Source organism: Dendrobates tinctorius, unplaced genomic scaffold (assembly GCF_039654945.1).
Source record: "Dendrobates tinctorius isolate UK_male_01 unplaced genomic scaffold, ASM3965494v1 ptg000203l, whole genome shotgun sequence".
Lineage (NCBI taxonomy): Eukaryota > Metazoa > Chordata > Amphibia > Anura > Dendrobatidae > Dendrobates > Dendrobates tinctorius.
The window spans coordinates 18916633-18931630 of record NW_027361870.1 but is presented as its reverse complement, the minus strand read 5'-3'; positions in this window follow the sequence as shown (position 1 = coordinate 18931630).

Sequence of the window (14998 nt, the reverse complement as noted above, 5' to 3'; positions counted from 1 at the left end):
TGAGTTAAGCTATTTGATAAAATCTCTTTGTGTGAGTACTGGTCCATACAGACAGCCATAGAAATGTTGTTGCAAGAGCTCGCAGCCTACAGATGGAGTCAGAATAACAACCGTATATTGCCCGTCTACGACAACCCCTTGTGGGTGTGTTCTTGTCAAGTTTTGACAAAGATTTTTCTGGCTACAAAAAAAATCAATAAAAATTCTGCATGAAAAACTGTTGTTTTTTTTTACTTGTACAGTTGTGTGAAAAAGTGTTTGCCCCTTCCTGATTTCTAATTCTTTGGCATGTTTGTCACACTTCAATGTTTCAGATCACACAGGGCCCTGTAGGTTTGGATTTCTTTTTCCCTTAATAAAAAAAGACATTCATTTAAAAACTGCATTTTGTGTTATCTTGTGTTATCTTTGTCTAATATTTACATTTGTTTGATGATCTGAAACATTTAAGTGTGAAAACCATGCAAAAGAATAGGAAATCAGGAAGGGACAAACATTTTGTCACATAACTATATATGGGTCATTTGTTTTCTTGTACACTACTTAGCAGCCAAATTTGGGGCTACGTTCTCTCAATTATTCACAGATCAGGAATAAAATGGAAAAAATAAAATGGAAATCAAAGAGAATCATAATTTCATTGCAAATTTGGAGAGCTTCCTTAAATCTTTATGGCTACCTTACAATTTCTGGAACATATTTTTCATCTTGTGCCATCACCATAAGTTGTTACACTTGCATAGTACAACTGATTTGCATATAGAAATAAATTAATGCAAATAAGATATATTTTGCATGACAATACCCATGAGTATCCTGCTAGGCATTTTGTTTGAAAGTCCCCTGTACCAATTTATCTACCATTGTCCTAAACCAAAGGAGAAGATACTAAGCTCCATTGACAGAGAAGTCAAGATACTGGATTTCAAGGATTCTTCTTTTAGCAAAATGTAATAATAATGAAGAACTGCTATAAAGAAAAAAGACGTTTCAGAATGGTACAAAACGGAGCATAACATATGCATAATTAAATGCAGGAGGGGATTTGGAAGTCTCTACAGGAAGCGATGTGTGAGTACTGGAGTAGCATCGCAAATCTGCTGGAAGCTAATTACTACATTTAGCATTGAATAGTTGCGATGTTTGGGTCTGCATGAGGTGACTATTGCAGATGGGATAATTGCAGAGAAAATGCAGAGGTAGAAGAAGATGATGCACAACATGGAAAAATATTGTATGAAACAAAGGACCACAAAACATGAATTAACACATTACTTGCCAAAGATTTTGAGGAATCAGGCATACATGAATAATATTTCCCATTATACAGTGTTTTCTCATGAAAAATTATTTGTGTTCGGGAAAATATTGCATTGTTCTACCGGTATTTGTTACGGACAATAGTAAACCAACATCTGAAGCTAACGACTATCTCTAATGACTGTGACATAATTAAAATGATAAGTGACAGTCATTACGTCTATTGCCAGATAAACTGAGGTCTGTAGAACGTACTTTGATATAATTCATAGTTTGGTAGAAGAAAAAACCAACAACAGTTTACTCAGATAAAAAAAAGACAATAATGATCCTCTGGTCTCCACGCTGCCCAGGACTGACTGCGTCATTCATGTTCTTTTTGTACTATTGTCTTTTCTGTTTTCATTTTCTAGATGCTATTTCTTGTTTAAGGGCTCGCTCACACATACAGTATATCATGGAAGTGAGTACACCCCTGACATTTTTGTTAATATTTTATTATATCATTTCATGGGACAGCACTGAAGATCTGACACTTTGATACAATGTAGAGTAGTCAGTGTACAGCTTGTACAGTGTAAATTTGGTGTGCCCTCTAAATAACTCAACACACAGCCAATAATACCTAATCCACTGGCAACAAAAGTGAGTATGCCCCTACGTGAAGATGGCCAAATTGTGCCCCATCAGATATTTTCCCTCCCTGGTGTCATGCATGTGACTCATTAGTGTTACAAGATCTCAGGTGTGCATGGGGAGCTGGTGTGGTAAATTTGGTGTCATCTCTCTCATACTGGTCCCTAGAAATTCAACATGGCTCCTAATGGCAAAGAACTCTCTGATGATTTAAAAAAAATAGAATTGTTGCTCTACATAAAGATGGCCTAGGTATATGGTATATGAGCGTTATATACAGAAATACCCACACTTACACACCTTGGCTGCTATCAATGAGGTTATTAATGGTAGTCTGAGGGATGTTCTGCCATGTTAAATGTGTTTGCACACAAAACTCATCAAGATTCGCTGCTGGCAGCTCTCTTTGCAATTACCGAACAATGACGTTCCAGATGTGCTTGACGGGAGTCAAGTCAGGAGACTCTATAGGCCATGGTAGAACATTTAGATTGCACAGACTGCTCACAGAAATATGAGCAACATGTGGCCTGGAGATGAAGGGTTGGAAAAAAGGCTCTGAGAATCTTTGGAGAAATGGCCGTACCACTGGTTCACCGACCAAATCAATGTAGCGCTGAGCAGTTAGTGTGTCAGGAGTGAAGACTAGAGGGGTCCGGCTACAGTACATTTTGCCACTCCACAAATAGGTACAAGGTATTCGATCAACAGCCAGCAAGCAAAAATGACAGTCTGGTGAGTAATTGATGTGATGATGGAAGTCCATTAATACGATAATAAAGATTATAAATGAGGATCTCTATGACATTAAGCGTAAAATAGAAATTGTTTCTAAATTTCTCATGTTCTATTTGTCAGTCGCTGGCACAAATCCAGTTCATTCCTGGTCCACGTGAGCAAGCCAGCTACTGTACAAAGGAGTGGGAGCGCTTGGCTTCAGATGTCATTAAATGCGGTGCTGTGTTCTCCCTCAAGGTATCCCTTCCTTGCGGCAGACTGAAACATTTATTACACTTCATGAACAGAGTAAATAAAAGCTTCAAACTTTCACAAAAGAGCTGTGAGGGAAAAGAAAATCTGACGTAAAGAAGCTGCTGGAAAAAAACAAATATTCTAAAAATTAAATTTGTATTACATGATATATAAATTGTACTATATCATACAGGTAAGTATTAGATGTTCGATGTTATTGGATTTAGTGGATAAGTTATTATGGCAGGTTTTATTATATCTCTGGTTAGTTTAATGAATAAATGAATAAAATGGAAATATTATATCCTAGCGCTGGCCAAAAAAGTTGTGACTCCTATTCAAATGAACAAATTCTTCTCTCTCTTCATGTAATCCAAAACTCGATGTTGAGAACTGTGCTCTGTGGGGGTCATATCATCACTTCCAGGACTCCGTGCTCTCTTTTCAACAAAGATAATTCTTAATAAGTTTGGCTCCATATTCGGAGTCGTTATCCTGCTGCAAAATACGATTGGAGCCATTCAGATACCTCCCTGATGGTTCTACATGATAGATAAGTATCTGCCTGTATTTCTCAGCATTGGGGACACAATTAACCTTGACCAATCCTCAACTCTACTTGCTGAAATGCCGCCCCAAATTTGCAAGGGACCACAGTCATGTTTCACTGTTGTCAGGATCTTGTCAGCACCTGCGTGCAGCCTCCACTGAGCAGGGACTCACCCGCACTGTAGGGGGGCCCAGAGTCAGGTACAGATGGAAAGTACAGATACACAGGACCTGTGGACGCTGAAGTTTAGCAAGCAGTCACATGACCTACGGTCATGTGACTGCAAGGGGCGGGGCTTAGCATCCTGCTTACAGAGATGGCAGGACACTATACAGAAATACGCATAGTCAGGCAAAACAGAGGTCATACACAGAGATATCAGTAAAGTACAAAGGATGAGACAGAAGGGATAGTCAGGGCCAAGCAGAAGTCAAAACCAAACAGACATAGAAGGTACCAAGCAGAATCCAAAGCAATATCCAGAGAACAGACCGAGTCGTGCACAGAGAATCAAGCAACCAGAACACAGCACAAACACACTCAGGGGTCACCACACAATGCCAAGGGCGAAAGTATAACTGACGGGGATGGGAGCATCCTGAGGCTATAAGAAGCCTCTCCCAGAACCAGGGAGAGGCCACAATCATAGCCCCAGGTGTGCAGGTAAGCCTGTACTTGGATCACAACCTTTAACCCCAGAAATGCCAGTCATCAGCACTGGTTCCAGACATTAACCCCACGTGTGCGAGTCAAACCCGCACTGAGATCATGACAACTGTTGCCTGTAGACACCTGGTAGTTAACCTTAGAGTTTAAAATAAAACAATCTCCCTTCCAAGTTCCTTCGATACTGTGTGCATGGCCACCATCAGGACATTATTACCCTTACTGGTGTAAGGGGCCCGATGAGCAGAAGCAAAGGAGGAGGGGCCCAGACTGCATGAGACACGCAGGCAAAGTGTCTGACCCAGTTCAGGCTGTCATCTTTTGCTTCTCCTCACTGGGCCCCTGGGACAGCGTCAGTCAATCATCTTTATTTGCTAACACAGCCACGCACACATGCAGGATGTATAAACACAGTTAATGTGTATATAATCTGCGCTGCTGAATGATCGTATGTCCAGTCATAATTCACATAGGAATCTACTAATTGATGTGCCATTTCTGGGCGGCTATGAGCAGCTATTTTTAGGCTGGGGGCTAATATCCATGGCCCTTACCAGCCTGAGAATACCAGCCCCCAGCTGTCTGCTTTGGCAAGGTTGGTTGTCAAAAAATGGTACCACATGCCCCTTTTTTTAATTATTCTTTTTTTTAATTATTCATTTAAATAATTTAAAAAAAACAGCTTGGGGACCATGCTATTCTTGATAGCCAACCTTGATAAGGTTGACAGCTGAAGGTTGCAGCCCACTGCTGTTAGTTTTGCCTGGCTGGTTATCAAAATTACAGGAGAACCCACACCATTTTTTGTATTTATTTATTTATAGCGTGTCAGCTGATGAATTCTCCCATCAGCCGCCGCCTGCTCTTGCTATTATCAGCTGAATATAGCTCTCAACATTGTCCCCTGCTAGCGCTGATCACAGCACCAGCAGGGGAGTATGGATGCTAGCTGTCTTCCGCACCCGGTGCCAGGGAATAGCGACAACCGTGTCACTGATTCCCTGGCACTGGTATGTGTGGCACTGATGCGGCACACAGTTGCCACCATTGTTACACACACGTACACATGGACACTGATATCTCCGCTACTGTTTTTTACGATGCCGAAAATATCAGGAGTCAGACGTGTGAAAGGAACCTTATGCTTTCTTTCCATAATCAACAGGTCTTTTATAGAACACAAATGAATGAACAATGCTCGTTGTTATGACGTCATCTCAGTACAACATGGTTTGTAAAACCAAAGAACAGAATATGGAAAACAGTCTGCGTAAATATAAGCGCAAGTCAACAGCCTTTTGCAAACATTGAAAACACAAATTACACATTTTGATCAAAGCGAGTAAGCTCATCTGATAATGACAAGAAAACATTTTTTAGCTGGGAACATATACAAAATAGACTGACCTCTCTTTGTGTATAGGTCTCAGGAAACCGGAGAAAAATAGGATCCAGCTATACTTTGGTTTAATTGTGGCTGCCACTACTTTGGTTGTGCACCCTATCCCTCATCTGTCCACAGCTGGTTTAAATTACAGCTAAGTATAGTTGGAATCTATTCTTTTCCAGTCCATTCAAAATTTTAGCACGAAGAATCATAGAATATTAGATTTGAAAGGGATCTCCAGGGTCATCGCATCCAACAGGGGGTTGGACACTATGACCCTGGACAGCGTCGGACTGGAACACCTTGGGCCCACCAGAGAAAATCATTCTTGGGGCCCACTATGTAGCTGCATAGAGTTAAATACCAGACCACCAATTATGCGGTAAAACACGCTAATATCCGGGTATAATATAAGGTTGTACATGTCTTAATTATGTAGCAGGAGTTGTGGTAGCCCCCTCATAGAATATAAAGCAGCCCCCTCACATAGTATAATGCAGCCATCTCATAGAATATAATGCAGCCATCTCATAGAATATAATACTGCCCCCCTCATAGGGTATAATACTGCCCCCCTCATAGGGTATAATGCACCCCCTCATAGGGTATAATACTGCCCCCCTCATAGGGTATAATACTGCCCCCCTCATAGGGAATAATGCACCCCCTCATAGGGTATAATACTGCCCCCCTCATAGGGTATAATACTGCCCCCCTCATAGGGTATAATACTGCCCCCCTCATAGGGAATAATGCTGCCCTCCTCATAGGGTATAATGCTGCCTCCTCATAGGGTATAATGCTGCCCCCTCATAGGGTATAATACTGCCCCCCTCATAGGGTATAATACTGCCCCCCTCATAGGGTATAATACTGCCCCCCTCATAGGGAATAATGCTGCCCTCCTCATAGGGTATAATGCTGCCTCCTCATAGGGTATAATGCTGCCCCTCATAGGGTATAATACTGCCCCCCTCATAGGGAATAATGCTATATAGATATAGAGTTAGATAGATATAGATAGAAAGATAGATGTAGAAATAGATAGATATAGAGATAGATAGTAGATAATGGATAGAAAGTAGATAATGGATAGATGTAGATAGAAAGATTCATAGAGATAGATAGAGATAGATAGAGATAGATATAAAGATAGATATAGAAAGAAATATAGATAGATAGATCGATAGGTAGATAGATATAGAGATAGATAGAAAATAGATAATGGATAGATAGATAGATATAGAGATAGATAGCTATAGATAGAAAGATATAGAGATAGATATATAGATAGAGATACATAATAGATAGAGATAGATAATAGATAGAGATATACAGATATAATAATAATAATAATATAGACATATATAGATAGATATAGAGATAAATATATATAGATAGATGGCTATAAATAAAAATAGATATAGAGATATATATAGAGATAGATAGATATAGAGATAATAGATATAGAGATAGATAGATAGATAGATAGATGGATAGATAGATATAGATAATAGAGATAATAGATAGATATAGAGATAGATGGATAGATCAATAGATAGATAGATAAAGAGAGAGAGATAGATAGATAGATAATGAGATATAGAGATAGATACAGAGATATAGTGTTAGATAGATATAGAGATAGATAGATATAGAGATAGATATGGATATAGAGATAGATAGACAGATATAGAGATAGATATAGAGATAGATAGATATAGAGATAATATATAGATAGATAGATATAGAGATAATATATAGATAGCTATAGAGATAGATATAGAGATAGATATAGAGATAGATAGTTAGATAGATATAGAGATAATAGATAGATATAGAGATAGATAGATATAGATATAAAGATAGATAGAGATAGAGAGAGCGGTAGATAGAGAGAGAGATAGAGAGAGATAGATACAGAGATCGATAAATAGATAGAGAGATAGATAATAGATAGAGATAGATAAAGATAGATAATAAATATAGAGATAACAGATAGATATAGAGATAGAGTAAGATAGAAAGATATAGAGATAGGTAGATATAGATAATAGAGATAGCTAGATAGATAGACATAATAGATAGATATAGATATAGATAGATATAGAGATAGATAGCAAGATAGATATAGAGATAGATGTAGAGATAGAAAGATAGATATAGAGATAGAGCGATAGATAGATAGAGATAGATATAGATAATAGATAGAGATAAATAGATAGATAGATAGATAGAGAAAGATAGATAGATATAGAGATAGATATAGAGATAGAAAGATAGATAGATATACAGAGAGATAGATATAGAGACAGAGATAAATAGATAGATAGATATAGAGAGATATAGAGAGAAATAGATAAAGATATAGAGATAATAGATATATATATAGATAGATAGATATAGATATAGAGAGAGATAGATACAGAGAAAAGATATAGAGATAAATAGATAGAGAAAGATAGATAGATATATAGATATAGAGATAGAAAGATAGATATAGAGATAGAGCGATAGATAGATATACAGAGAGATAGATATAGAGATAGATATATAGATAGCTATAGAGAGATATAGAGATAAAGCGATAGATAGCGAGAGATATAGATATAGATAGATACAGAGAAAAGATATAGAGATAGATAACGGATAGATAAATAGATAGATAGGTATAGAGATAGATAGATATAGATATTAGATAGAGATATATATAGATAAAGATAGATAGATATAGGGGGTAGCTAGATAGATAATAAATATAGAGATAATAGATATAGAGATAGATAGAGTAAGATAGATAGATATAGAGATAGATAGATAGATAAATATAGAGATAGATATAGAGATAGAAAGATAGATATAAAGATAGAGCGATAGATAGATAGATAGAGATAGAAATAGATAGATATGGATATTAGATAGAGATAGATATAGAGATAGATAGATATAGATAATAGATAGAGATAGAAAGATAGATAGATATAAGAGAGATAGAGAGAGAGATATATATATATATAGAGAGAGAGATAGATAGATAGATAGATAGATAGATAGATAGATAGATAGATAGATAGAGACAGATAGAGAGAGTGAGAGAGATATAAGAAAAAAAAAAAAAAAACCACAATACTCACCTCTCCTCCTCGCTCCCACGCTGATCCCGGCTTCAGTGTCAGGAGCTGCCCCCTCTGCCAGACACACAGCGGGTGCGCGATGTAGTGACGTCATCGCGCACTGGCTGTGAGCCAGGAGCAGAGAGGACTGAGGGCGGCGCCGGCCCTGATGCAGAGCGGCTTACTGGGCTGGGGGCGGGGCCTCTGGGGGTGGAGACCTGAAATGATATGCACTGCTTCGCAGTGAATATTCATTTCTCTTTAGCAGCGGGGACAGGGGCTCCTGCCTCCTGACACCCGCTGCTACTCCGCTGGCAGGGGCCCCCATAGCAGCTGCATGGTGTGCGACACACCACTGGCTGGGGGCCCCTGGAGCAGCGGGGGCCCTAGGCAACTGCTGGCCCTGTATGCCAGCAGGTGCCAGGGCCCACCAGATGCCAGGGTCCACCGGAGAATCCTCCGGTTCTCCGGTGGGCCAGTCCGACGCTGACCCTGGAGATCCCTTCCAAATCTAACATTGCAGGATTCGCTAAACCATCTCAGACAGATGTCTGTCCAGCCTCTGTGAACATGAGTCTCTTTACTACAGATTTCCATCATCTTGCCTTGTCACTGGTAGATGAACTCTCAAATTTAGATCAAAATATGTACTAAAAACCTCACATTTTTTGTGTGTAAAAATATAGTTAAACGCTATTGCATATTGTTTGTATTTTCATTTTCAGCCACTGTGTGCATACACCTACGTTCTTGTGAAGGAGATAGTGCAGGTGGTAATTAAATTATTTATTGTCCGCCCAACAGCTATTCTGCTAAACTTTAGAGATTGTGGACATGACTCATTCTGAAAACCCTTGCCAAGTGCACCGAGACAGATTTTCTCTTCACTTATTATGACATCATCAAAACAAAAAAGAGCATATAATTTTGTGATACTAGAAAATAGCTTTAATTAAAAAAAAGTTATCACTCTTTTTGGACATCTAAATGAAAATGCAGGCTATTGTGACATCAGTACAAACACAATGTATACCTAAAAGTGTAGTGCAATGTAACAGACAGTATCACACTAGAAATAGCATGGTAATGAACTTTCTCCACATCATCACAAACCCAATGTTTAAATAGAAATGCATTTTATTTAACATTTTCTAAAAAAAGAGCACATCTTAAAAATGAATACACAAATCATTGTGGCATAATCATCCTAGAATATAGTTTCTCTAAGAATAAACAATAATACTATTGAGACATCACTACAATAAATGCAATTTAGCAATAAATACATAAACTATTATAACATTTGTCCCTGACAGTAGGCAAAAGGGTTAAAAAACAAGTGCATGTGTAGTAATGGCCCGGATTGGGGGGTGGTCCACTGCTTACCGCGACCAGATGACACAGACACCAGACGGAGACAGATTTTGGTTGCAAAAGGTCCAAGTTTATTGGCCGTCCTCCTGAAGACTGTAGCCATACACCGCAGCTCCTTTACAGCTCTCCGTTTTCAGGCCCGGGTACTGTGACGGACTCAGCTTCTGCTGAGCCGATTATTTGAGTGGACCCTCTGGGTCGTGGCACCACCCACCGAGGGCAAGCTGACCTTGTGAGCACCACCCCCTATACAGGGAGTGTCAGGAACAAGACCAAGGGGGGTGAGCCACCACGACTGCTGGGACCAGACGGCCGGCTCAGGGGGACACGATGTGAGTGTCTGACGACCATGGAAGCAGAAAATAAAACAAGACAAGACGTAAGTTCAAGGTATCTTCATTAAGACATCTTCAGGATACATTCAGTGGAAAAAGGTGAGAACAAGCAACACGGCAGGGTGCGTGCGTGGGCACGCCAAGGTCCATAGCATGGCACGGGCCAGGAGGCACACCTGGGTACAGGTAAAGGCACAATGGCATTGGACTCCGGACAGCTGGCAAAGATCGACACGATCAGGGCATCAGGCTGAGGACATCAGCTCCGGACATCAGGCCACAGTCATCAGGCCTACGATCTCTGGCAGCGATCGGCAGGTTCCGGGCATCCGGCAGGCAAACCAGGGTTCAGGCAAGGAGGCATGACAGATCTCCAGGCATGGTGCATGTTAGGGAACACGCCGAGTTCCAAGGCAGGATTCCAGGCAGGATGCGTGCTAGGGGCACACCAGGGTCCAGGGTAAGCTGCAAGGCTAGGTGCGTGTGTAGGGGACACGCCAGGGTACAAAGCAAGGTGCAAGGCAAGGTGCGTCTGTAGGGGACACGCCAGGGTTCAAGGCTTAACAAACGAGACAGGGCGCATGTGTAGAGACACGCCAAGGCACAAGATACAAGACAGAAGGGTTCAAAGTACAACAAACAAGACAGGCTGCATGTGTAGAGACACGCCAAAGCACAAGAAACAAAGCAGAGTCCTGCGCGTGCAAAGAGACACGCCAGGGTCAGGGTTCAAGGCAGTGTCCTGCACGTGCAGAGGGCACGCCTGGGTTAGGGTTTAAGGCCGGGTGCGTGCTAGGAGCCACGCCAGGGTTCAAGGCAGATTGCGTGCTAGGAGCCACGCCAAGGTTCAAGGCAGGGTGCGTGCTAGGAGACACGCCAGGGTTCAAGGCAGAGTGCGTGCTAGGAGCCATGCCAGGGTTCAAGGCAGGGTGCGTGCTAGGAGCCACGCCATGCCAGGGTTCAAGGCAGGGTGCATGCTAGGAGCCACGCCAGGGTTCAAGGCAGGGTGCGTGCTAGGAGCCACGCAGGAGGCACTCCTCACTTCCCAGTGCACATGGCTGTACACAAACAAGAGGCACGGCCAAGGCACAGGAGGCGGTGAGGGAACCCATGCTGGGGTTCAGGGAAGGCAAGGCAGGGAGCAGAACACGGAGAGGAACAGAGACAGAAACAAAGAGTCAGATCAGAGCGAGAACAGAACTAGCAGCGGAGCGTAGGCCGAAGCCCAGAGGCGGGCCAAGGCAGAGCCTTGGGACTAGCCAGGGAGTGTGCTAGAGAGCACCAGAGGACAGAGTCTAGCAGCGGAGCGTAGGCCGAAGCCGAGAGCCGGGCCAAGGCAGAGCCTTGGGACTAGACATAGAAATGTGCAAGAGAGCACAATAGAACAGAGTACGGAAAACCAAGCTGAGACAAGAAACATGAGAAGTACTACAAGGCTCAGAATAACAAAAAACAGACATGGCGAAACAGGCAAGGCAGAGCAAGGACACAACATGGCAAAAACAGGCTAAGGCAGAGAACAGCGGAAGTACTACAAGTCAAGGCAAGGAAAGGACAAACATGACACGAGACAAGAGGCAGAGTACAAGCACAGAGCGTGTGCAGAGACGCACGACAGGGCAGAGTGCAGGGGCACAGAATACAGGGAGCGACCGAGCAGACCAAACAGCCATGCAGGGAAGCAACACAATAATCAGGCCCTGAGCATAGGGAGGGGCGGTCTGATATAGGGCATTAGCACCTCCACTTCCAGGTCAGGACCAGGCGAGAACTTCCAGTTCAGGTCCTCCAGGATCACAGAGAGCAGTCACATGACCAGGGATTCCAGACATGCAGAGATGATTGCAGAACCAGACAGTACTGGAACCTAGGAAAGGTCACATGATCAGGGGTTCCAGACATGCAGAGATGATTGTAGAACCAGACAGTGCTGGAACCTAGGAAGGGCACATCATCAGGGGTTCTTGGAACACAGAGATGATCACAGAAGGCAGAGCAGAAACGCAGGCATCTTGCAGCCCAACAGTCATGAGGTGTGCACACTGCTCTAGGGAACATGCAGGATAGTAGACATGAGATGCGCGTGCACACCGCTCCAGGGGTCATGAGGCAAAACAGACATGGCGGACGTGACAGGTACCTTCACCTTCCTTCAGTCATAGTGAGGTTCCTCGTGGATCTTTTGCTGGGGCTGCCCTAGGCCTATCTACTGCCAGTGCTTCACCAGTCCGAGGTCGTCGTCCAATCGGTACCCCCGGGGCCTCGTCTGTCCTGCGGTTCTTTGTGTCAGGGCCACCCCCCTGACTGTCTCTTCCTATCAGTCCCTTGGTCGAGCTCTCCACCGTTGTCAGTCCTCTGTACTGAGTCTTCTCCTCCTGAGCTCCTCCCGGGACTAGCCTCGCCTGGAAACCTGTCCTGTCCTATTTATCCCCTTCCTAGGGAATTTCCCTCCTGGGTTCCTATCTCCCCACCCCCCATGCGGTTTCTAAAGCCCTAAGCTGCTGTCAAGTCCTGAACTACGCTCCCCCTGCCATCTTGTGGTCAAATCTAGGTACTGCACTCCTTTTCCATCTTCCCCTACTGTTTCCCTTCTGTCATTACAAACATCCGTCTACAGTGCACAAACCGTCCCTTCTTCCTTCAGTCAAGTCCGTCCATCAAGTCACCTTCCCCACACTTGCACACCTCTTAATGAATCAGGTTTGCCTGAAAAGTGGCATGCAAATCCATGCACAGGGTCTTACATATGAGGTGTTGCTGATAAGTCTTTGGCTTTGTGATCTTTTTTTGTTTTCAAAATTTTGTGTTTTTAGCTTATGGCAACAGTGTTCTACGCACACAGGAAATCAAAATGGCAGAGTGTAATGCGATATTCACAGCAAATGAGAGCACAGGAGTGATACAATTCTTGTTTCTGCAAGGAAAGTCCACGAATGATATTCATGGTGATATGTTACAGACATTGGGGGATCAATGCCCGCCATATTCTACAGTAAAGAACTGGGTTGCCAAATTTAACCAATGATGAGGAACGTCCTGGACCGAGAGTGGTTGTTGTTCCGGAGATCGTCGATGCTGTGCACAACCTCATACTGGAGAATCAGCGAATTTCAGCTAAAGTAATAGCAGACATCATGAGGATTTCCCATCAACGTGTTTGTGTAATTATCAATGAACATTTGGACATGAAGAAGCTATATGCAAAGTGGGTCAAAATGTTTGACAACAGATCAGAAAAGCATGCAAGTGAAAACTTCCCGGTCCATTTGTCAGCATTTCCAGACTGATAAGAACTTTCTGGATTGACTGGTCACTAAGGACGAGACCTGGATTTATTTGTATGACCCTGAAACCAAGGAGCAGTCAAAAGATTGGAGGCACAGTGGTTCTCTTTGTCCAAAGAAGTTCAGGGTGCAAAAATCAGCCACTAAGGTAATGGCATCTGTGTTCTGGGATAAGGAGGGCGTGATGCTAGTGGACTACCTTCAAAAGGGTTCCACCATCAATGCAAGGTATTACATTGAACTTTTGGACCAATTGAAGGCAGCTCTGAAGGCCAAAAGGCGCTGCAAGCTGTCAAAATCAACCTTGTTCCTGCAAGACAACGCCTCCGCTCACACTGCACAATCAACCAAGGCAAAACTGGCGGAGCTGGGCCTCCAGCTGGTTGACCACCCACCTTATTCACCAGATCTAGCTCCCTCCGACTATCATCTGTTTTCAAACCTGAAGAAACACCTCAAGGGTACCAAATTCCACACCATTTCTGATGCCATGGCTGTTACAGATGCCTGGTTTGAGCACAACTGAAATCCTTCTTTTTGCAAGGCTTACAGAACTTGGAATACCGATGTAAGAAGTTTGTTGACATCGGTGGAGAGTATGTGGAATAATTGTAAAGTGTCATCTTCCTATCTCGTTTCTTTCTGTGTAAAGCCAAATACTTTTCAGCAGCTCCTCTTAGAAATCATGAGGCCCCATAGCAGAAGCTCTAATTCCCCCTCCCCTTAAAAAAATATATTTTGTGGGGTCATAGAAAAGCATATCTCACAATATTGCAGCCTTTGGAAGGTAATTTTCCTCTTACCGAAGCCCTAAACTCCCCTTTCTTTGCATCCATAAAGTTTGATACCCCCACAGTGAGGTCTTCTACAGTACCCTTCGCATGCACAGTATGATGACCCTACTTCAACTCACCCAGCAAAATACAAATATGTTGACCACAACACAGTATGATACCAAAACTATGATTGCCAGACAACCCTCCATGCAAAATAGTGGTCTACTCACTGCATAATGGCCTGCAGTAGCCCTACAAACAGAATAATGGCCCCCGCACAGCCTTCCACACAGTCGATGGACCCCACACAAACCATTACACTGTATACACTGATAATCAAAAGGGTAGCAATGTTCTGAAATTTTGACTTTCAGGCTTCATCCACTACTGCTCTGAACGTGAGACTACAATCATTTTATAAACAATGATCTTGGCTACCTCATTCATAAACTTGCAACTATTTTGCAAATGATTGGTTGTGCAGATTCTTGTCATGTCACTGCATTGTTTTGCTCCTTTAAATCAAAATATTATTTTTTATTATTTTGTTAGTATTTTGTAAATTCACCTTTGGCTTTCATCACTGCCTGAATCCTTCTGGTCATGCTCTTGATAAGATTCATAGTATTCATAGTATTTCAGCAG